Raw genomic sequence first — 23,210 nt, forward strand, 5'->3', positions numbered from 1 at the left:
TACTATCCAAATGTACTGTGTCCACTACTAAACAGTGTTCATTTTGGATAATTAGCCACTGGGTAACACACTGTCTGGTTTCAGACTTGGTTTTCAGCAGAGCTGGACAAAATGCATGCTTCACTTGTGCAGTTGAGTAAAGTCTGGAAACTTTGCTTCAGCAAAGGCAAGCAATGCTTCCTAACATTGTCTGTCTTTGCCTGAGTTAAAGGCATGGTCATCTTGCTCATATCCACCAAGGATTTTATGGTGTTGGATTTCCTGTGGGTAGGCACCCATGCACTATTTGGCAAGGGTGCCTGCATTGCGGTTATGATTGTTTTTATGCAGGAAGGGTTTTCCTCTTTCTATGCATGCTGCAGAATTCAGAACACATAGAAAGAGAAAAAAGAGGAGAAATACATGTATTTCTCCTCGTTGTGCCTCCTCATGCCTCCCCTGAGGAGGCGTAGAATTATGATGCATTCCCAGGTTTACAAAACATTGTAAATCTGGGAATGCCTCACAATACATGGGTGTTGTGTGGGAACACTCACAGCAACAACAATGGAATGCCCCTTTCACCCAAAGTGCTGCTTGAAAAGGGGCTTTATTTACAAGGACACAAAAAGCCAGGGAGTGTGGCTTTATGTGGCCTTGTAAATACAGAGCACCAAACTGTGCCGCCGGTGCAAGTAAAAAAATATGATGCTCCAGCGGTACAAGATGTTTGTAAATATGCCCCTTTGTGTTAAACGGAAACAACGTGTATCAGGGTAAATACGCGTCAGATTTAAAATGTTGGGCCTGATTCCGAAAGCTATTTGAACATGACGGCTGAAATTACATGCATCAATTACTTGACTTAATAATGCAAATTCATGAATGTAAATTTACATTTTTCACAAGCCTTTAAAAGTACATAATATTACCCCAGTATAATGCAAATTCTGTATGAGCAATTCTTCTGCCAGAGGAGTGAAGTCAACTTCCAGGATCAGAGTGCACTAGAAGATTTGTGCTTACGCAAAAGGACATGAGTTTATAGGCATTCACAATCCTCTCCATGGTCCATTCCTATGATGAAAACTGAAAAAAATCAGCTTTTGGAGAGGAACATGTCCAGCATACATCTGAAACAGTTTAAAAACTTTTGCTTAAAACATATGGTGATAATAAAAGTCTATTATAAACAAATAACAGCGTTTGTGTTATAGTTGCTGCCCTAAAAGATTTGCTCAATTTGATCCATAATTTCCTCCATAAAGGGATTGACCAATAGGTCTGAAAGTCATGTTCCCATGCTACCCCAATTGTGGATTTTTGTCTGGTGATGTCTGTGCCTTGTAAAAAATTATAAATAGTAGAAGCTCTAGGCGAGCTTTTGAGTATGGTATGTAACTGCGAGAGGGAGTCAGAGTAATTTGAAATAACAAGTGTAGTTGATAGTTGAGTGTAAGTAGTCATCACAGCATCCTTTAAAATAATATATTTGGTGTTAAATGAAGTAGGTAAATCAAACATTTGGCTAACTGAAGAGAAAGATAAAAAGGTCGATTGAGAGAATAGTTGATATTAGTCCTCTCTGTCTCCAAGTCTTCCAATAAATAGGTTTATTACGAGCCAGAAGACTTTTATTATGCCAAATGGGGGAATTAAGAAAGGAATCTATGGTGTGTGTTTGAGGAGGAGGTGATAGCTGGAGAAGGTTAGAAGTCAATTTAATTATGGGGATGGAAAGGATCTGCGGTTTATGTGTAAAGGAGAGATGCTCATGGAATAAGAAGGGAGATAAGAAGAGATTTTCAACTGAAGCCCACAAAGGCCGATCAACCGTGGGTTCAAGTAACCAAAAGGATGCTTGACGTAAAAGAAATGCTTTCTGATACGTTCGAAAATCTGGAAAGTTGACTCCACCTTCTTCATTAGAACGTATTAGTCTTTTCAGAGACATTCTGCGTTTCTTATTGTTCCATAAGAAGAAAGAGAGAATTGAATTAATTTTATTAAAGAATTTAACAGGAATTGAAAGTGGTATGTTAGATATAGTATATAAGATTATGGGCGCCAGCATCATTTTAATTGTATCTAAGCATCCCCACCAGGATAAATAAAGAGGGTGCCATTTAGTGGTTAGGTCCACCAACTTTTGAATACATTTATTCATGCAGAGTGTTACAGTATCAGATATGTTAGAAGTAATGTGAATTCCTAGGTATTTAATATGATTTGAACTCCATGTAAAATGAGAGGCATTCAAATCTAATTTATTAGTATATTTAGTTAAAGGTAGGATTTCGCATTTATCATTGTTTAACTTATAACCAGAAATAAGAGAATATGGTTGGACTTCAGCTAAAAAGGCAGGAATTGATTCATTTGGGTCAGAGATGAAAAGTAAAATATTATCAGCATAAGCTGCTAGTTTAATATGTGAGTTAGCCATCTTGAAGCCATGTATGTGTGGGTTCTGGCGGAGTTTGGAAAAGAAGGGTTCTAAAGCCAAATTGAACAAAAAGGAGGCTAAGGGGCAACCCTGACTAACCCCTCTACCAAAATAAAAAAAGAGGAAATCAGACCATTTGCGCAAACTGCAGCCCGGGGGTTGGAGTAAAGGAGAGAAGCCAAAGAAGTTAATTTAGGGCCGAAGCCAAACCATTTAAGAGTATGAAACAGATAAACCCACTCAACTCTATCAAACGCCTTCTCCACATCTAACGCGATGGCGGCCAGAGAGTGGTTTACTCAGGAAGACTTGTACAATATATTGAAAGGAAGTAGGGTATTATCTGTGATAAAATGACCCTTAACGAAGCCAGACTGTTCCTTTCCCAATAAAAGTGGTAAGAAAGAGTCCAGTCTGATAGCTAAAGCTTTTGAAAAAATGTTGTAATCGATGTTAACTAGTGAAATGGGTCTATAATTTTTACAAAACTTAGAATCTTTACCATCCTTAGGAATAAGGTAGATGTGTGCTTCTGAGAAAGATCCCAACGACTTGTTTAAAGAGGTGAAAACGGTTGTTAAAAAGTGCAGTTTAGGCAAAAGGAATTTGGAAAAATGTGAATAAAATTCAACTGTGAATCCATCCGGCCCTGGTGCCGTATCCTTTTTCAAATGATGCAAGGCAGGCAATAATTTCTGTTGTGCAATATCTGATTCCAAGGAGGACAGGTCCGGGAAGGAAAGATGGGGTTTTGGTATATTAGAGAAAAAGTGTGATAGTGAGTGTGCAGTGGGCTGTGTTTCGAAGGAATATAGAGACTTATGGAAAAGGGAAAATTCATTTAGAATTTCAGCGTATTTAAATTTTAAATTCAAATTGTCATCATATATGGATTTTATATTTAGTTTGTTCTGTCTGACCTTTAAGTAATTAGCCAATATCTTGCCGGCTTTATTTTTACCTCCGTAGAACTTAGCACTAGATTTTAATAAATCCAATGAGGCGTCATCAGTCGACTTCCTAATGAATTGCATCTTAGAGTTTATAAGAGCTGTTAGGCATTCTTGTGAGTGCGAGGTGTAATAGGAGTGCACTAGCTTCTTGATGTCTTGAAGAAGATTCTTCGTGTGCAAACGGGCAGATCTATGTTGCTAGGGGAGAGTTGCTGAAGATGAGAACAATACTTGAAGTGCGCTTTAAAATGAGCTTACATTAGTAATTTGTGATTATGCCATCACAACTGCAACATGGTGAAGCATTCAAAAGTCCCAAAATGGCGACTGGATATGCAGGTCTTCAGAACTTATAGGGAGCAAAGGAAGAGTCAATAAGAGCACTGTGGCTTTTTGTAAGGCATCTGAAGGGAAGCCTTGCATCCAGGGGGACTGAGTAAATTTTTTGCTGAAAGCGGGGCCAGTGCCACTAAAAACCGCAACGTGAGGTAATTTTTACGTTGGGCGCCGAGGAAACAAAATGGCGTCCGTCACAGCATAGAATATCGCGCCTGCATTACCAGCGATAAAAAGCTGAAAAGCCGATACGGGAGGTCCTGAAAAGTGTCCCGCTTGTGTGAGGGCTTCTTCCAATTGCTTCTTAGCCGGAGAGCTCCGCTTTGAAGGTTGAATACGCGCGTCTCCTCCATGCCGGACCGGGAGCCTCACCAAAGCTCCGCCATCCCCGTCGGGCTCCAAGCCATGCCCCCCTTGTAAGAATTCTTAAATCTGCACACAATCATGGGAGTGCGGAAGAGGTTGTAGATTTCGGTCCAGTTACAGCCAACTCCTCAAATAGCAATGCACAGACAAAAGACAACCATTAAGGTATGAGCAAGGTAAAATGCTTTGCAATATAACTGGTAGGTACGCAGCATCAATTTATATATGATAACATCTAGCCATGTATACCCCTGCAGAAAGATGCTGTAGGACACTGGAATTAAACTGATTGGCCAGCAAGTAGTTTAAAAGGTATATCACGGCTCACAAACATCAGTGGCTGTCCAAATTAAGTTTAATTCGGTGGGCAGGAGTTCAAACTTTAAAACTGTTTCATACCTCCAGGCTCATAAAATGTAAGTCAAGAGTGATTTAAAGACCAATTGACAGAGGAGAATTAAGAATACCGGAAAAAATGCTGGTTGACACAAACTGGGGTTATGGGACAAAAGTGATAAATATCACGGCACACTCAAGTCACACTTGTAAGTGCCATCTACCCTTTCGAGGTTGTTGAGCTTATTAGGAGATTGGGTGGGTAATGTAAATTTTAAAATCTATATCAATTAATATTAGTTTTGATTATTTTAAACAACTATTTATTTGTTTACATGCTTGCAACAGTTCATCATTATAATGAGTGGTTGTTGCACTTATTTGAAATTCGAGGTTAAAGGTTTTCAATAAAATATTTATGAATTTAGTTTAATTGATTAATATATGAATTGTGTTATGTTAGGACAGTCACAATAGCACATTTTGAACCCTGTCTTCAATATATGCACTTTCACCAATGTTAGACTGGAACTAGACTAGTAAATCTGCCCCCTCCCAGAAACTTTCACTTGTCCCAAGATTTAAGGTAGAATAGAAAATCCTCCCATATACGTAACTTGTACATCAAGCCCATGCAAATGAGAATGGAGGACTCTGACACCTCCATTCACCAATGTATGTAAATAGTGAAATTTATGTTCACAATTCCTTCATTGCAATGGAATCTAACTACCTTTCTTAAACTCAAGCCATTGAATACAAGGCTAATTCCACTACTGATTACTGAGTTATTATAAACCAACAAAAACAGGACATTGCTCTCAAATCTACGGTTTCACTCAATTTTTTCTTCCAATACAAAACATTTGGACGTAATGATTGACTGACATTTACCCATGACAGCAAATATTAAACACATGTTAAGCATTTAAGTCTCAAACCACTTTGACACGTTTTAGCCATTTTATGCAAGGACATCCTCATATGTATTAAAACAATCTTAATGGGATGGAACTGTCCCTTGTATAATATTGCTAGTGTTACCACATCTTCATATTTACACAACAATGAGTGTGTAGTGTATTTTTGTTCTTCATGTGTGTATACACAGAGGACTCCTCTACTTATAGCTGTGAGACCCAGAAGGGATCTCTGTGGTCTGGAGGGGCACATTCATGAATTTCTAACATGCATTGCTGCTGTCAATTTGCTGGACCACAAAAGCGGTGGCTCCATGTTAATTGATAATGGTAGTGCATACCTTTTTTAGTTGAACCTGCTAGACAGCGCACAACATCTGCTTCAGAAACAATTATTGTGTGCTTACCAAGAACTTCAGATGCTTACAGCTGACCCATTGCTTTCCATTAGTTAACTTTATTGTTACTCTAATTTTCTTGCTTCTTATTTTATGGCTTTCTTTGTCCGTCTTGTGCTTGCTTCTCCCCTTGAGCATAGCCCCTTTACCTTCCTCTTGATTGATAGGCCAGTAAGCTTCCACTGCTAACTTTTTTTTTGTTTAATACATTTTTATTAAGTTTTCAGATAAAGAAGAAAATAAAAACATTATCAAGCCAATGAACACGTTGTGAATAAAATACAACAATTAATGTATAAGAAGGAAACATGGGTAAATAATTTAAGAGGAACGAAAGAAAAGAAAAGAAAGAAACATAGAAAAAGAGAGGGAGGAGAGATACAAAATATAAAATGAATATAGAAAAGGGAAAGAATGAAAAATAAGATAAAAGCTAAGATTCAGGTGCATATGTAGAGGGTAACCATAATGGGTCAGATTTAATTTTCTGAGATAAGGAAAGAGAAGAGACATTAGCAATTCTGTGTTCATCACAAATATAGTTCCACCAAGTTAACAATGATAATTTAGAGTTATTTTTCCAGCAGGAAAAAATCACTTTGAATGCTAAAGCAATAAAATGAGCAAGCAACAAAGAAATAGGAGAAGAAACACCTGAAGTAGGTGAGGCAGAACCAAGAAAAATATTTTGTATTGATAATAGAATATTACATTGAAATATTTTCGTACATTTAGACCAAATAGATGCCAAAACTTCAATACATTAGAACATTCATATAATTGAATTAAAGTCCCAGTGGACATCGAACAGGAGGACCAACAAAGGGAAGAGGAAGTAGTGGAAAACTTGAAAATACATGCAGGGGTAATAACAGCTCTACTGTAAATGAAGTATAGGAATTGAGTGATGCGGGCTGCAATGGAAGTTTTGAATAATTCCACGGCTAACTTTGAAGGAGCTATTTTTTTCTTTTTAGTTAGGCAGTTTGTCATAGTGCGTGTGTTTTCGAGCTCTCTCCTTCTTGTCTTTCTCCTCCTCCAAATACCTGCCCTCGTGCTCTGTTTTCATTCTCTCTCTCTAATGGATGTTGACTCTCTCTCACATGTACTTCTCCTTCTCCATCCCACCAGTGCTCAGTGCTTCTGTCTCCCTCTGTACATCTCCCCCTCTTCTGATCAAAGTTGCACCTGCAATTACAAATCTTTCAATAAAAAAAGAAACGTGGTGCCTGTGCCATTATGTATGTTTACACCTCCAGGCTATTCAAACACCAATATTGGAGTGGCTGCATCATCAATCCCTTTTTTGCTTATACTAAACAGCCCCTGCATTTCAGCATCAACAAAAAGAAATGGCAAAACCATTGGGTCCCTACGACGAGACCTATTGGATTTTCCAATGCTTGATTTATCGGTTTCCGGTGGAAGAGTGAGCAAACTTTAGCCATACTGGGACTAATTTTTTTTGTTGAATCTATTTATTGACATTTCATAGTAAAACAACAAGAGCAAAATAACTGTGGTATGCATGTAATAATCACAAGGTCGAGCCCCAATCACAGAGTAACTGGAATTCTTGTAAGCAGATGGTGTGCCAGGAAATGAGAATCAAAGTACATACATTGAAAGGTTGTTTTCCTTTATCAATTGTGACACAAGTATCATAGGGTGGTACATGGCAATGCATGGAATCCAAGAGTGTATATGTCGCAGATCTTAATTGTGGGAGTGAGATTCAACAGAATGAGGGCAAAGTAAGCAGAAGGAGGGGAAAATGAACTTTTAGTGAAATGCTGCTGCTTGCTCTCCGCCAAGACCATACTGGTACTAATAAGCCCAGTCTATGTGAATAAGAATATGCTCCTTGTATGTACTAGTATGTATCGCAGGATGAACCAGGAAACAAGAGTGTGTGGGTTATGATTGCATATAAATTCTGTGGAATCCATCTCAGATTTCCCCCTGAAAACATACTGAACAAAATGAAGTATGCAGTGAGCCTTTCAGTCTAGCATTGTGTATTGCTAGCATTCCTGAAACCTTTATGAATAGTCTCTCGCCAAGCTGTGGGAGATATGGAGACAGTGGTCTCTTTAGATGCACAGTCAGCCTTTTTGCTATGTGGTACTCTTTTGTGTTTTACATTCCTACCCCCATCAAATTGGTGGAGGTTATGGGTGATAGAGTGGGGATGTTATCTTGCATCTATCTTTACCAATTCCTACCTAAGAAATGTATTTATGACACTGTTTTAATGGATGAGACAAAACAAATGATATGTTCACCTACTGAGAGAAAACACATCTACAAAGTCATGATTCACGTACTGCATTGAAAAGCAAGCAGAATGATAGGATATGATTATATGACAATTGTTAGACCTGGGGGCTCTAGTTGGCCGAGGTAGGTACCTTAGTCCAAATAGAGACCCTTGCTAAGTCAGGTACAGGAAGGACACCTTCTCAGATAGCCGCTGCTCACCCCCTTGGTAGCTTGGCATGAGCAGCCAGGCTTATCTCCAAGGCCAATCTGTAAAGTATTTGCAACCATGCTCTCAGTAACCCAGTAATAACACCACAAATGGACTCCACACAAGTGTTATAAAAAACAATTATATGTTTATAACAAAGATATACGATGAGACCACACAATAAAAATCCAACATATGCGTATTTTTAATATTTCACCTTGCTGGTTATTAGGCCAGCAAGTCCTTGTAGGTTCTTGCAGTATTAGTGAGCAACTCTCGATGATCCAATGCAGTCCTATTGCAATGCTATGCAGTTCGTAAGGCAGGAATCAGGCACTTCATAATGTAAAAATAATGCAGTTTGTAATTCAACAATCAGGCAGTTCGTGAGGCGGAAATAATGCAATTCAAAATGCAACAATCAGGCAGTTCGTTATGCAAAAAATATGCAATTTGTAATGCAACAATCAGGCAGTTCATAATGCCAAAATAGTGTAATGCAACAATCAGGCAGTTTGCAATGCAAAAATAATGCAATGCGTCATGCAACAATCAGGCAGGTCAGCTACTGCCAAAATATGCCCCCAACATGGGTATGATGGAAAACAAAATGCAACTTCACACTATGGCCCCGGTATTGCCACTCCTTGGCAAGTACTGGCCGTGATCTGAGCTTGAGCAGAGGCTCGCGCTACAAAGATGGGAAAGGCCGAGAGCGTTTCTCTCATAGCCCGCAACCCGCCCCAGGAGGCGACACACGCACGCTCGACTTCGTTGATCTTGGGCAGTGGAACTCGGACCCACGGATGGTGATGATTCGAGGTCTCTCCTTGGCAAAGGCAAGCTTGGGCAAGCGGCAGTGAATTCTCACAGCTCCTCTGGGGATACCGGTCCGGGCCAATGGCAATGCCGATCGCAGCGCTTCTAGTCACGCTGTCGATCGAAGCAGAGAACAAGACTGCTCTAGGACACAAAGTCACAGGGCAATTTCTCACGAAGGTCTCAGGCTGCAACAGGGCACAGGCACACAGCGTCGCTGAGACTCACTTGAGCTCTGGGTGCGCACGATCACAGGGCGATCCTCACAAAATCCACAACCAGGCACAAAAAGATATGTTATTAAATTGTGAGTTCAGGCACACTAAAATTCACCTCTCCATCTTACGCCTATGGGAAGATAGGCTGGAAACATATTACACAGCCTCCCCATTCTGTCCTATGGGCAAGATGGCCTTTCAAAAGTGAAAACTAAATGGACAGTATTTCACTGTTAGGACATGGTACAAACCTAAGTACATGTTCTACCTTTCACAGACACGGCATCCTTCCCAGGAGGCACCTTGGGGGCCTACCATAGGGGTGTCTGATGTGCATAGACGTAAAGGGTAAAGCCTGGTAAGTGGGTGCACTTGTCAGGACAACATGACAGTTAACAAACTGCAGGAAGGCACTGCAGTGGCAGGCCTGAGTTCTCTCTTTAGGGCTACTTGTGTGGGTGGCACAATTAGTGCTGCAGGCCCACTAGTAGCATTTGCATTAGCAGCCCTGGCACACATAGTACACTTTACTAGGGACTTTACTAGTAAGGCAAACATACCAATTATGGGCAAACAATTACCATAAAACGTTATACAGGGAGCACTTGTACTTTGACAATTATCAGCAGGGGCAAAGTGCCCAAAGCATATAAGTTTACAACACCAGGTCAGAAAAAGGGTATGGGGGAAGGCAAAAGGTTTAGGGAACTTTAGCCAAAAAAGGTCAAATCCAGCAATAATGAAAACGCTATTTTGAAAAACGGCATCTCCATACAAATGCTTTTACATGTTTATGAGAAAGATGAAAAGAAAAATAAAAAAGAAACCTAGAGAGTTTTATAATGGTGAAACGTTAATGTGCATTAAAAAGAATGTAACTCATTTGACTGGAATTTAACATGCATATTGACATTAATGAAGTATAGAGAATGCATTGAACAGAGAACTGACATAGAATCTTGAAGGTTCTTACTTGCATTGAAAAGTAATTTGTTGAAATAAACACACATGGCAACGTACAAAAATAATACTGATGTACCATTTGAAAGAAGAAAAAAGTTTTTAGTATGCTTAATACTGACTTGTATTACATGAGAGAAATGCATTGAATTAACATAAAAGGCTAAAGCATTTAGTAATGTGTGATCTTTAGTAATATTAATATTTCTGTGAATTAGCCGTTTTCCGTTTAGGCCTTAAAAGCTTTCTTTCCATAGCTAATGTTAAATCATGTGAAAGATGGATTCTAAGCCCTATGCATACTTTCTGTAAAGCTTCCACTTGTATTCTAGCCATCAATAAACTCACTACTTACTTGTAGCACACTTGATAAAGTTTGCAACAAATCTTGTTACAGCCCAGAGAAATGCGCCTGGGAGCGGACCAACAATAAATGAGTAAAAATACCACCTACTTCGAAGGATGTCACAAGGCGCCAACCAAATGGAATATAATGATTTTTTTTTCTATAAAACCTTTTATTAACAAACATCGACAATATGACCATTATCACAATAGAGCAAAATCAATATATAGGCATGACAATCAGAGACAACACATCTCAGCATTATACACAGCAGGAGCTGGTCAGCAAGGCAACAAAATACTTGGCATGGTGCACTGTGGGGGAGCTGGGGTTCCTTCACTCCATGGGCATCATTACCTTCTTGTTTTGGATCACATCTCAAGGCAAGCATGGGTCACACAACTCGTCTCACTCAGGAACCAATACTCCTACTACGATGTTTCAAATACAAACATTACTGCAAGTTATAACTATTGGGGGCTGTTCAAGGAGGAAGCAGATCATCAAGTGTCACATTTTGCAGGGGGTGCAAATGTCTCCCCGACAGTAATTCCACCCCGACCATACACGGGCCTGAGCGATGTTTCTTTTGGCAATTATGAAGCCCAGAGTGGCCCATTGTGTTTGGTGAGTGCCTAAATCAGTTGGTTCCCATATATTTAGTAGGCATCTATGTGCCTCGGGGTGAATTTGAATGTTGAAAACTGTTCTCATCACAGCGTGTATCTCCTCCCAATGTCTCTAGATGAGCGTACATTCCCATATAATGTGCATGAAGGTGCCGATTTGTCCGCATCGCCTACGACAGTCTCCCATCTCCGCTCTTCCCATCTATACAAGCTGCGGTCCAGTCATATATATCCTATGCAGGATCTTTAGCTGTACCAGCCGTTGTCGGGCTTGGACAGCCACTACTCGGGCGGAAGATATTGCCTCCTGCCACTCCTCATCATCTATTTCTGTGCCATCCGCTATCCATTTTTGCCGCAATAACAAGAGGGGTCCTCCATGTTGTTGATTAGATTGTTATAGATTAAGGAGATGGTCTTGTCCGGTACATGACCGTCTAATATTCTATCCTCCAATGGGGAAGATTCAGGGAGGGAGGAGCCCTTTGGAAGGAGGGAGTATAGTGCATGACTAACCTGCCTGTATCAAAAGATATCAAAGTGTCAGCCAGTTTGTGCTGAGCCTGGAGCGCGGCAAACAACTGCACCTCCCCACTGGCCCATTATCCTTTATTTGTGAGATGCCGATCATGTCCCACTTATCAAATCCTTTCGACGCCCAAAGATTACCCAATTGTGCAGACTCCCACAAGGGAGTAGCCAGTGTCAATTTACGTTCCCAGCCTAGGTATTTAGTAGCAGCTTGCCATACACCAACTGAGTGGCTGGTGGGGCCCGTCAGTCGAGGTCGGCCAGGTTTTGAGAAAAGTGATCTATAATAGTTCCCTCCTTGGAGGAGCCACCTATCCATACGATAGCCTGATCATTAGGACTACCGTACATGCCATTTTTGATAGCCGCAAGGAGTGCCACCCAATATTATCTTTAATGTCTGTAAGACTAATGCCTCAATCATACCATTTTAGCACGAGCTTACCTAAGGCTATACGAGGCGCCCCATCAGACAGTAAGTCCCTCTGAAGGTGTTCAATTTCTTTAAACTATTTCAGGGGGACAGGGTCGAGCGAGTTCTGCAGGGCACAGAGGAATTGGGGGAGTGACATAATTTTAAAAAGATCTGCCTTGCCCAGGAGGGAGAGGGGTAGAGACTTCCAGCTAGCTATGTCCCTCTTCAGGCGGAGCATAGGGGGAAGGAGATTTTTCTCGTATCGAAGCGCGCAGTCTAAGGAGATAAAAATACCTAAGCATTTAAACCCCATCGTGGTGACCTGGATTGGACAATTACGGGGTAGGTCTGGTAGGCCTCCCTGCAGGGGGTATAGATGCGATTTAGACCAATATATAGTAAACCCAGAGTATTTGTCGAATATCGCTAATATGTCCAGTAGACCTATTAGGGACTTTTTGGGGGAGGTTAGATAAAAGTAAAATATCGTCCACATAAAGCGAGACACGGTCCTCCTTCTCAAGGAAACAACTGGATCCCGCCGGATCCAAGCTGGCAGAGGTTCCAGTGCCAGGGCAAACATGAGGGGGGATAGCGGGCCTCCCTGTCGGGTACCCTGGCTCAACACAAATGTCTCAGATTTTTGTTGTTAACCACAAGCTGCGCCAGTGACGTCGCTTATAGGAGGTGAACCTATTGAATAAATTCCTGGCCAAATCCCATTTTCCAGAGAACAGCCATGAGGTAGGGCCATTCAATTGTATCGTCAAAGGAGTTGAGGATAGCAGGCTCCAGGATCGTGTCCACTCTACCCAGGACCCCGTGAACTCGACGCAAATTCAAAGCCGTATTTCGATGCAGAATTAATCCGGATTGATCTGGGTGAACTAGATCAGCGAACACTTTAATTAGTCGGTTGGCTAGTACTTTGGCAGGAATTTTAGGTTCTGCAGTAAGGAGGGAAATTGGCCTTACAAGAGGCACTCTCCGTTTTGGGTTTGCTTTCCTTATGTATAGTGACGATAGCGGCGATGCTTTGATCTAATGGCAATACACCTACATCTCTGCTTTCTTCAAACATGCTCTTAAGCTGGGGGGATAGTTTATCAGGGTTGAGTTTGTATAGTTCGATTGGTATACCGTTGGGACCAAGGGCTTTCCCGGAGCTTAATGCTCTGATTGCCTGTGCAATTTCGTCTGTTGACAAAGAGCTGTCTAGTAATTGGCGGTCAGCTGGGAGAGGGAGGGAAGCGCAATGTCCCTGAGCAGGTCGGCTGAGTCTTCCTCAGTGTAGGGTGCCACCGAGGTGTTTACCTTTTCAAAGTGTCTAGCAAAGTGATCTACTATGTCCTGGGGGTCAGTGATGTGAGAATTATTAGGATCCTGCAGAACCGGGACCAGTCTACTCGCCCACTCCCGCTTGTCAAGCCAGGCAATCAGTTTTCCAGTCTTATCTCCCAGGTCGTAGATTCTTCCAATTTTCTCCCTCCCCAAGGTTTTGGCTTTGTCGGTAACCAAGGCCCTATACTCTTCCTGTTTGAGACGCAACAGGTAAAGCGAGGTCGGTGTTGTTGTCACTGCCACTTCTTGCTCTAGTTGGTAGATTTCGTTTTCTATGTCAGATATTTCCTTCCGCTGCTCTTTTCTCTGTCCGGCTATCAGTGACAGGGATTCCCCCCTAATGACCGCTTTGAAGACCTCCCACAGTGTTTGGGGGGAGTCCACGGAACCCACATTTTCATCAAAATAGGTGTTCATTACCTTGTTGAGGCACTTCTGGATTTTGGGGTTACGAAAATACCAGGGATTATTTGAGACAATCCTACCCACCTACCCTACCTGATCAAAAAGTAGATGTACCCATATCGGTCAGTGATCAGATATACCCCAAGCCAAGTGTCTGATTTCGTGAATATAGGAGATGAGGGCGCTGGGGTCAAAATATAGTCCAGTCTGGACAAGCTGCCTTGAGCACTGGAGTGGAAAGTGTGTTGAATCCCTTCAGGGTTGTAGGTGCGCCAGCAGTCTACCAATCCCATAGCCTCAAGCAAATACAGCAACCATCTAGAAGAAGGTCCCAACTCTTGCGGGGGATGTTGATCAAGTCTGCCTGAGCCCACTAAGTTAAAATCACCTACCAGTAAAAGTAGCCCCTCTGGTAATGAAAGGAGAGTAGTGCATAAATCCTAAAAAAGTTGTGGCTTGGAGTCCCGGAGGGACATTGATCTACATTAGTGTAATAGAACGCCCCTCAGGACCCAGCAATACCCACATAGCAGCCCCTATCATCAATCTAGGTGGACTCCACACTGACGGGAAATGTGTTTTTCAGCATATTTCCCACCCCTTATGAACTGGTCGTGAACCCTGCATGTGTCACAAGTTTATACCCCAACCTACACATTGCTTTAGAAGCGCCGCCCATCAAGTGCGTTTCTTGAAGAACAATGTCAGGAGTCTGCCTCCTGATATATTGAAGGACTATGCTGCGCGTAACCTTGTCCCCCAACCCATTGACGTTCCAGCTCAATATTTTGGCACTTTTATTCCACTGTGTGTGCATTGAATCTAGTAGTGGAAGCTAGAGACCCAGTCACACCTACTGCATGATTTGTCGATGTAGCAAACATAACACAATACAAACCCCAATAGCCATCCCAACAACCACCCACCCTGCTTCCCTGCTTACTTAAAGAACTAGATAACAACATTCTTCTCTCCCAACAACCCCCTCACCCTCCTTCCCTGCCCACTGGACTCAAAACTACCCATCCTGAACTGGCAGAGTGCCTGTCGCCCAACTATTATCCTAAATGAAGAAAAAAGGGGCGTATGATGCCCCTGTTGTTCCCTCCCCACCCCTGCAATCATAACATATGTCTCTGAGCAGAAACAAACTTTTCATACAGAGTTCAATGGTCAGGCAGCCGCCCGACTGTCCCCTTGACTGCTATATATCATATCCTCCATCGGGGATCAGTTCTTGATATTTCTTTCTCTGGTGACATTCCTGGATAGGCAAAAGTACATGACCCTCTCTCATCACCACCAAAAAAAACACAGTTACCTCAACTTACGACTTACGAACCCAACAACTTGAAATGCATCCTACTGAACACCCGCTCGGTCCACAGACATGCAACAGAACTCTGGGACCTAATCGACACTGCGTCACCTGACATCGCCTTCCTTACTGAAACATGGATGAATGCATCCTCTGCCCCCGACTTCGCCATAGCCATACCGGACACTTATAAGATCATTCGAAAAGACCGCACCGATCAAACTGGAGGAGGCATCGCCATTGTCCATAGAAACACCATCAAAATTACAACCAGCTCTGACGACAATCTTGCAACCGCCGAACACCTCCACTTTCAGATCCACACCGACCCCAGGACCACACTTAGAGGAACCCTCATTTACAGGCCCCCAGGCACCCGATCTCAATTCAGCGACGACATCACTGACTTTGTCAGCCCGCACGCCCTCGCCTCAGAGAACTACATTCTTCTAGGAGACCTCAACTACCACCTTGACAACATTCTCGACAACAACACCACCACCCTTCTGGACAACCTGTCCAATCTCGGACTCAAACAACTTGTTGACACCCCCACTCACACAGCCGGACACACGCTCGACCCTATCTTCACCTCCAGCAAGCACATCTCCTTCGATCACACTACAGCTCTCCACTGGACGGATCACAGCTGTGTTCACTTCACCTACAAAACAACCCTGACCAACAACCGTCCACAACCCTTTCCCCGAAGAAAATGGAACAAAATCACCACCGACCAACTCCTCACATCACTCAGCCAAAAAACTCCCACCTTAGCAACGGACCCAGACCAAGCGGCCACCAACCTCAAGCAATGGATTACCCACAGTGCAGACGAACTAGCACCCCTGAAAAAACACCAGTTGAATTCATCCAGCAAAAAGGCTCCCTGGTTCAATGATGACCTCAAAAAATCCAAAAAGACATGCCGCACCCTGGAGAAGAATTGGAGAAAAGAACCAACCTCAGACAACATGGCCTCCCTCAAGACAGCCACCCGCAAACACCACCAACTGATTCGATCCGCCAAGAAATCAGCATTTAAGGACCGTCTCGATAACAATTCTCACAACAGCAAGGAACTCTTCAATATCGTCAAAGAATTCACCAACCCTCCCGCAGCATCCAACAACATCACTAACTCCCAAGACCTCTGCGATGCGTTATCCTCCTTCTTCTACAACAAAATTGCCGACATCCACAACAGCTTCAAGAATACTCCCAATGACCAACTCACCCCACCCCCTTCAAATCCCACCCCTCCAACTAACTACCTTAACTCCTGGAACCCAATCACCATTGAAGACACCATTCGCCTCATGAACTCAATCCACTCTGGCTCACCTTCTGACCCCTGTCCCCAATACATCTTCAACAAAGCTGACTCCATCATCGCTCCCCAACTCCGCAATGTCATCAACTGCTCCTTCAACTCCGCCACCTTTCCAGAAATATGGAAACACGCCGAACTCAGCGCCCTTCTGAAAAAACCAACAGCAGACCCCTCAGAACTGAAAAACTACCGACCCATTTCCCTCCTCCCTTTCCCAGCCAAAGTCATCGAGAAAGCCGTCAATAGCCAACTTGCAGCCTTCCTTGAATCCAACAACTCCCTGGATCCCTCACAGAACGGCTTTCGAGCCAAACACAGCACCGAATCCGCCCTCATTGCGGCGACCGACGACATCCGAGCACTCCTGGACAACGGTGAAACAGTGGCCCTCATTCTACTCGACCTCTCCGCCGCCTTCGACACTGTCTGTCATAACACCCTAATACAACGCCTCTACAACATCTGCATTCAAGGAAAAGCCTTGGACTGGATCATCTCGTTCCTAACTGGGAGAACCCAGAGAGTCCGACTCCCCCCATTCTACTCAGAGCCCACCGAAGTCATCTGCGGCGTTCCTCAAGGTTCCTCTCTCAGTCCCACCCTCTTCAACGTCTACATGAGTCCCCTCGCCTCCATCGCACGTCAACACAACCTCAACATCATCTCCTACGCCGACGACACCCAGCTGATCCTTTCCCTCACCAAAGACCCCAACACCGCCAAAAACAACCTTCACGAAGGTATGAAAGAAGTAGCCGAATGGATGAAACAGAGCCGCCTAAAACTCAACTCAGACAAAACGGAAGTGCTCATCCTAGGATCCTCCCCCTCAGCTTGGGACGACTCCTGGTGGCCTTCCGCTTTGGGATCAGCGCCCACACCCACAGACCATGCACGCAACCTTGGCTTCATTCTAGACTCCTCTCTTTCAATGTCCAGACAAGTCAACGCCGTATCGTCCTCCTGCTTCAACGTCCTTCGCATTATCAAAAAGATCTTCCGCTGGATCCCCCTCAAAACAAGAAAAACTGTCACCCATGCACTGGTCACGAGTCGACTGGATTATGGCAACACACTCTACGCCGGAATTACAACAAAATTGCAGAAAAAGCTCCAGCGCATCCAAAACGCATCAGTGAGACTCATATTAGACATCCCGTGCCAAGAGCACATCACCGGTCACTTAAAAAACCTCCACTGGCTTCCCGTCAACAAAAGAATTACTTTCCGCCTTCTTACCCAGGCACACAAGGCCCTTTATAATCTAGGACCCGAATGCCTCAACACCCGATTGTCCTTCTACTATCCCACCCGCCAACTAAGATCTTCCAATCAAGCCCTCGCCGCAGTCCCGCGCATCCGAAAAACCACCATGGGTGGCAGATCCTTCTCCTTCCTGGCTGCCAAGACCTGGAACTCACTCCCCACCCACCTCCGCCTTACTCAGAATCACATCTCCTTCAGAAAAGAACTGAAAACATGGCTATTCGACAAACAGTGAACCCCTCCCTCTAGCGCCTTGAGACCCTCTGGGTGAGTAGTGCGCTTTATAAATGCCTGAACTTGAACTTGAACTCTGTCCGTCCGGACTCACGCTTTGCGGGACTCCATCCAGTGCGCGGCCACCTCCGGATGATCAAAGAACGAAGCCTTCCCGTCTGCTTCCACTCAAAGTTTCGCCCGGAAAAGCATTGCGTACTTGATGCCCTTGTCTCGAACGAGCTTCTGGATGCCCAAAAAGGATCTGCGCTGTTTTTGAACCATCTGGGTAAAGTCAGGGAAAAAGGTTATGTCAGCATTCTCGAATCGGAGTGGAGGCCCCGTTAGGCCCGCTGGAGTATGGCGTCTCGGTAGATAAGGATCCTGGCTAGGATCGGGCGTGGGGGTCCTCTGTGGGACCGTTCTATTACAAAAAATTTCCCCAGCCCCTTGGGGTTGAGGTGGTGAAGGATGAAGTCCTCCACAAACAGATCTACTGCCTCCCCTTCTGCCTTTTCCGGAACTCCTAGTATGCGAAAATTATTGCGTCTAAGATGCAGTCTTCGTGGTCGTCCAATTTGGCTTCAGCAAGCTTCCGGAAGGATTGGAGTTCGCTACTATCAGCTTGCGTCTGGGAGGAATCCTCCATTAAGCTATTGGTCTTGAGTTCTACATGTTTACGTTTTTCATTGTTTTTGTTGAGGTCAGCCCTGATGAGGTTGACCTCGAGAGGAATAGTATTCATCTTGTGCTCAAGGAAGGTCTTTATGTCTCCAATTGCCACCATAACATCCTTAAGGGTACGGTCTTTATCATGGTTCCCCTGGTCCCCGGCACTTTTGTGTTTGAGTGACTGCTCCGGAGCGCTCTCCCTGGTGAAAGCGTACTTGTACTTTTCAAGTTTGTTGGCCTGAGCCGACTTAAGGCCCCTCGAGGATGCCATGTTATGGACTTCAGGGGAGGACTTGCTTTAGTGTCTGGAGTGTAAATTTACCACTATATCCTGGGCTAAAGGTGTCCCAAAGCAGTACGGTTAAAAGGGGGGGCAGTGGGTGTCTCTGCCACTGGAGAGGTGCCGTCCCAAGGGTCCCGCTAGGAGCCACCAGGAGATGAGGCCTATGCAGTATGGGGCCAAATAAGTACCACCCTGCTGGGGTGCACAGCACAGGGCAACGCTCACTCTCCGGCTGCAGCACACAGGTTACCCGCCTCAACGAGGTGACAAGAAGCCCAGATCTTCACCCCCAAGCGAGCAGCGACAGTCTGGCGATATCCCAGAGTTGCTGCGTCGAGGTCTGGGTGCCTTGGGATCTCGGTTTCCAGCACTGAGGTACAGGATTAGTGTGACGGATGTGCGGGAGTGGGTTGAGTCCACCGGAGCTCTAGCAAGCAGCGGCCATTGCGCTACGCCGCGTAGCCACACCCCCGGAATATGATGATCTTAAAGAAAAACTTGAGAAATGGATTACTTCATTCTTTCAGATTTATATACTTTACTGTTCACCACATAATAGCCCATCTCAAACAACCAATGAAACCCCATCAACTGTAAATGTGCTGTGTGGTTTACTTGCATTAACAATCTGTTATTGAATCTGATCCTTAAATGTGTTTTCTACCCTTACTGTATTCCTGAGGCATTAGATTCATGTTTTTGGTAAATCTCTCTTTCAATTCTGTCTCATTCTTTTGGTGATTTATTTTGTCTCAAGGAATCTATATTCAAGGCTAGTTAAAGCGATAAGCCAAGTTGAACATTTTAGGTTGGGCTGACAATTATCCACTCCTGGTCCTCATAGGATAATTGTTCATCCCTGAGTATTGTAGTCCCTTGAGCTCAACGCAAGATTCATCGGAGTACCAAAGAAATTGTGATGGTGGTTTCTAATAGAGGTTTCTAGAAGATTTTGATTGGACTAATGTTATGGTAGGAAATGGGCCTAGTGATGTGACCTTAGTGTGTCTGTCAACTCAGATTCTTTTTAGACAAACCCTGCAACATGGGGAGTCAGGAGACAGCTTCTTTAAAGGTACATGGCCTTTTTTCAGGTCTTGCTCTTTTATTCAGTTGAAGTTGCTGTTCCCAAAATGTTGATATGTGTAAGATGTGAGGGCTTCCTTTCCAATTGAGCTCGTGTTTTAGGAATCTTTCAGCGAAGATGTCCCGGTCCCTGTTCACCATCACCTGAAGATAGAGTCTTAAGACCTGTCTCAAAATGGATGAATAAAATGTCAGAACTGCTTCGATTCTGCCTATTTCTCTGTCTGCAAGACTAGCAGTAGAGAAGGACTTCACATCATTGTTACAGGGCTTTTCAGTGACTAGTGAAGGCAACACCCAGCATGGTAATGGAGAATGTTTTGAGTTCTAGAGCACTATCGCAAGCACTCTGCACCTGGCGGAAGCTGCAGGTAAAAGGCAGGCCTGGGGTGATGATCCCATGTCACCACATTCAACAACAGCAGTTCCAGAACTCAATCTGTGCTCTATTGCACCCAAGTGAACCTGGTCTTGATGAACATGAGCACTGGATTTAGGAGTGACTGAATTTGAGTTTGACTATTTCAACACCTTTACAACCGCAGAAGCATTTAGAGAGTGACCTCCTGGTAAGTGAATTGATGTTATCTTTTTCATTGTGTTGCGTCGCATAAGCATAAGCCCACACTCAAAACATTTTGCTATTGTGGACCTTAGTGTTATGTTGCTACTTACATAGAAGGTCCTTGTGAGAGGCACATAAACATCTGGCTCAACAATCATGGTGTTACTTGCACAGAATGTCCTTGCGAGAGGCACATGAACATCTTGTGTCTCAACAAATATGTTCTCAAACCCATTCCACCAACATCCTCTAATCTTCATTTGCTCACCTTCATCAGTATTAATTTGAATTGAATTCTAGAGCAGAAATGTGTGGGTTGCTGTGCCCCAATTTTATTACTCAGCAGCATGCTTCACCTCGGTAAGTCACATGCTCTGATTTCTTAATTGAGAACTAGAAGGATATTGGAATCGCAGCTCTGCCTGAGGCAAAATAAATACATTCATGAGTCCATTGGAGCAAGGTCAAGACTGATTTGCATATGTCTGGGTCCAAACTGATGAAGCGTGGTGTGCAAAGTAATGATTGACTGGGATACACTGTTAGATTGAAAATTTCCTCTCCTATGATGCCTCTGCGTGCCATTTTAGATTAGCAGTGTGTGGCTAAATTACATGTATTGATGCTCGCATTCAGTAGCCCGTCCAGTATTCCTCGCAGTATGCAGGCCCCATTAGCCAGTGTGACTACATTTTGTATTTCGCACTTCCTATAAGACTGCCTGTGTCATGCTCATGTTAGGCCTTAGAATTCAGAATCGCTTGCCTCAGCAGAACATTGCATCTCATTATATTTTCTGTTCATGTTCAAGGCTGCAACTCAACTTGCTAACAGTATGATTATTTTGCTCTGCATTCCATTGTATTCATGTAGTCCTGCTTCCACGTTAAGAGGTGCTGAGACTCGGCACAGTGACCTTGGGCCGATGATAGTGCACCCAACTGGCAGGTGTTAGCTCATCTTTCTGTGCCTTCTTTGTTCGTGTCCGGTTCAGACCGGTACTTTTCCACCAGGTGTGTGGCTGAAGTCTCCTGAAGGGTTTATCTTCTATTGGCGAATGTTGGGGAGTCAGTTCCTCTCCAGCCATCTCAGGGTGCAGGTTATGACGGACTCTCTGCAGAGTGAGAGTAATAAATGCTTGTTTGTATTCTCTACTGTCTGCCCGACTCTTCATTTGGGATGGCATAGCAGGTGGTCATAAGTACCGGCATGGCCCTAGTGGCCCACTTCCTTCAGCACTCTGAGTTATTACTAGCGGCTGAGAATAATTTGAGCATTCCATCCATCACTTTTTTGGTATACTTCAGTATGTCATGTTTATTACTAAAAAAAACTGTTGATTGACAGAATGATGAACAATATCAAACATTCACCCTAGTATAGAAATCTGCATCCAAATCCATCCTTTTTTGCTCCCAATGCCATCCCAGTTTAAATGAAGCCATATGCACATCAGTCTTGCACCTGTTCCCCATGGGCACAGTCTAGCCCGAACTGCCAGGCCAGGTACTTCCTGGACCGGAAACAAGCATCCTGGGACCGGTTTCAGGGTATCACCTCTCATGGGTGGATCTGAGTCCAAACCTTGGTGGCGTAGTGAGCAAAAGAAAGATGGATTTAACCCAGATCTCTTGAATATGTGAATGTTTGATTCATTCAGCATTCCATCCATCATTTTCTGCTGCAGCACATTTATTACTCAGCATGATGCTTTCAATTGGAGTAAGTCACATGCTCCAATTTTATAATGGAAAGCTAGAGTGGCATTGGATCTGTCTGAAGCAAAATAAATACATACATGTAGCTTCAAGTCATCTATAAGTGATTATAAGACAACTTCAATAATGCGCTTGACACCCGGAAACGGGACCATTGAAGGATCATTGACTTTGCCCCTCTTTCCTGATTTTTCATGAGAACTGTGATTCTTGAAAGGTCATGGCATTAGTTGTAAATAATTGAAAGTTTCTCTGATTCTGAGGCCTTCCTGCTACTGTTCTCAGAACCTTTGATATGGTAATGGCAGCTGGTGAACCCCAACCGGTTAGGACTTTGATTGTATTTGTAGATGCTAGTAGTAGAAAGGGATGCATTTTATAGTGGCTGATATTTTATTTATGAGGATGTTTACTGGTGAACGTGGTCGAAAAGGATTTGAAGATAAACAAAAGAAACGAAGGTAATAGCTGATATGCCTCACAAAATGTGCCAGAGGACATTAAGGACGAGTTAAGCATAGCAAACTTAAAAAGGAAACTTCTCACACACATTTGTCAGTGCTATGGAAGTTACACATATGCATAAATGCATGTACAAGGTGTGTGATCTGCATTACTTGTGTTATTCAAAAATAAGCATTATTATGGGACAATGTAAATACGTTTCTGAAACAGGTCCTTTTAACATCTAATCCTTGTAAAATGTGTTTTTTTCTGAGATCCACAAGGCACGCTTATTTTCCCACACCTAGGGGCATATTACCAAGCATTGGTTAGAGACAAAAATGTACCGCTGAGCTGCGGCGATTTTTATCGCAGATAAACCTTGGTATTACCAAGGTTTATCGCAAATGCGATAAAAATCGGCCGCAATGCATGAATATCGCG

This window comes from Lissotriton helveticus, chromosome 8, assembly GCF_964261635.1.
Source record: "Lissotriton helveticus chromosome 8, aLisHel1.1, whole genome shotgun sequence".
NCBI classification, from domain to species: Eukaryota; Metazoa; Chordata; class Amphibia; order Caudata; family Salamandridae; genus Lissotriton; species Lissotriton helveticus.